The 2236-nt window shown below is 44.7% G+C and overlaps 1 pseudogene across 1 annotated transcript; it reads left to right on the top strand.

Annotated features, from left to right (window-relative positions):
- The first annotated feature begins 1113 nt into the window (after positions 1–1113).
- On the top strand, positions 1114–1871 carry LOC308258193 (large ribosomal subunit protein uL11-like; annotated as a pseudogene). Its single transcript has 2 exons — positions 1114–1149; positions 1423–1871. The product of its transcript is annotated as a large ribosomal subunit protein uL11-like (transcript).
- Positions 1872–2236: the final 365 nt, after the last annotated feature.

Below are 2236 nucleotides of genomic sequence, written 5' to 3'. Positions count from 1 at the left end.
GCCAGAAGGCCCCAGAGCCAGTGCACATAGTGGACAGCTTCGGACTATGTCGAAGCACTACCCAACCATCCCCTCCCAGGTGGTTGTAGCCAATCCTCGTGGCCAATTGACCTTGGGGTAAATCCCTTCCATTAATGTGCTAACAATAATCAAGGCTCAACTACAACAGGAGGGTATACACAGCCCACACAGGGGGGTGCACCTGGAGTGCCCAGCTCAGGTGAACCAGGAGGCTGTGCCACCTGGCCTCAAAGGACACTTACTACATAAGGCCACTCTACCAAACCCAGGATATATAAGAGTTCTACCTAATACATAGAAACAAACACAGGGAGAATGCCAAAATGAGGAGACAAAGAAACATGTCCTAAATGAAAGAACAGAACAAAACTCCAGAAAAAGAACTAAATAAAGTTGAGACAAGCAATCTACTAGATGCAAAGTTAAAAATACTGATTATAAGGATGCACACTAAATATACGGGAAGAGTAGATGAACTTAGAGAGAAGTTCAACAACATAAAAAGAAGACATGTAAACCATAAAAAAAAAGTCAGAAATGAAGGATAACCTGGAGAACCAAGATGGTGGCATAGGTAAACACCTGTACTCACCACCTCCCACAACCACACTAAAATTACAACTAAAATACAGAACAACCATCATTCAGAACCATCTTAAAGATGGATAAATGGAAGTCCAACAACTAGAAAAATAAAGAAGAAAGCAAACTGAGACTGGTAGGAGGGTTGGAGGCACTGAACGGGCTGGTCCAACACCCACGTGGATGAAAGGAGCCACATGCTCACCTAACAAGCTCAGGGAAGGCCTGCATGGCAGTCTTGTAAAATCAAAGACCTAAAGTAACCACAAAGGATGGTCTGAAATTAAACTTTAACTAAAAGCAGTTATGGTGAGTAGTCATCTCCTAGGCCAGTATCTTCCCTGACAAGGTCATCCTTTACCTTAACTGAGCCTATCTGTCATTTTGCATCTTTGATAACATATTCTTGAAATGTCAGGGTGCTTTTGGCTTTCAGCTAGGAGGAGGCTCAGGTGCAACTTTCTTTGCTCATCCCGAATCTGGGTTCATCTGACATCAGCTACCGCCACCATGCTGCTGAAGTTCAACCCCAATGAAATCAAAGTCAGTGTGTGTTTTAGGTGCAGCCAGGGTTGCAGGAAAGAGCATTCCTTCTCCCAACAGCCCATCAGCCTGCAGCCCCTTTGCAATTACTGCCTTTACCACATTGCACTTTTAAGCTGCTGCCTACTAAAGGTCTTTCCGGTGCCACATTCAGGGCTCCATGAAGGCCTAGCCGAGCCTCTTACTCTTTCTGGGCCTCAGCTTCCCCACGTGCAAATGGGGAGTGGGGAGAGAGGACCGAACACCTATGGTGACTTAGCTGCCCACATGCCTTAGGTATATCTGAGGTGCACCGGTGGAGAAGTGGGTGCCACATCTGCCCTGGCCCCCTGAGTCTGTCTCCAAAAAAGGCTGGTGATGACATCGCCAAAGCAACCGGTGATTGAAAGGGTCTGAGGATTACAGTGAAACTGACCATTCAGAACAGACAGGACCAGATTGAGGTAGTGCCTTCTGCCTCTGCCCTGATCATCAAAGCCCTCAAAGAACCACCAAGAGACAGAAATAAGCAAAAACACATTAAGTACAGTGGAAATATCACTTTTGATGAGATTGTCAGCATTGTCTGACAGATGCAGCACCGATCTTTAGCTAGAGAACTCTCTGGAACCATTGAAGAGATCCTGGGGACTGCTCAGTCTGTGGGCTACAATGTTGATGGCCGCCACCCTCATGACATCATAGATGACATCAACAGTGGTGCAGTGGAATGCCCAGCTAGTTAAGAACTACTAAGGAAAATGTTTCGATTAAAGATCATTTGACAACCAAAAAAAAAAATGTCAGGATAAATTGTAACTTTTCTTTTTTCCAGGCCCTTCAGGGCACAACCAAATGTATCTGGACACCAGAACAGAGACCATAAATTCCTTCATTGTTATTGTTATCATGTAAATTGTTGACTGTTAACTACCCTGCACCCACCTAAGTAAAAGAAGTATGTGTCTATCATTTTACTTTTTATCCAATCCCAGAGGATTCCCCACTTTGCTTTCTCCCGCCTCTCTAATCTATCACCAATGGATTTCATGTAACCCACCTACGTCTCCTCCTTTGACTGCAATGTATAAAAATAGATGAAAAACCGCCA

Source organism: Plecotus auritus (genome assembly GCF_963455305.1).
Source record: "Plecotus auritus genome assembly, chromosome: 1".
In the NCBI taxonomy this organism is placed as follows: Eukaryota; Metazoa; Chordata; class Mammalia; order Chiroptera; family Vespertilionidae; genus Plecotus; species Plecotus auritus.
This window is presented reverse-complemented; position numbering and strand designations above follow the sequence as displayed.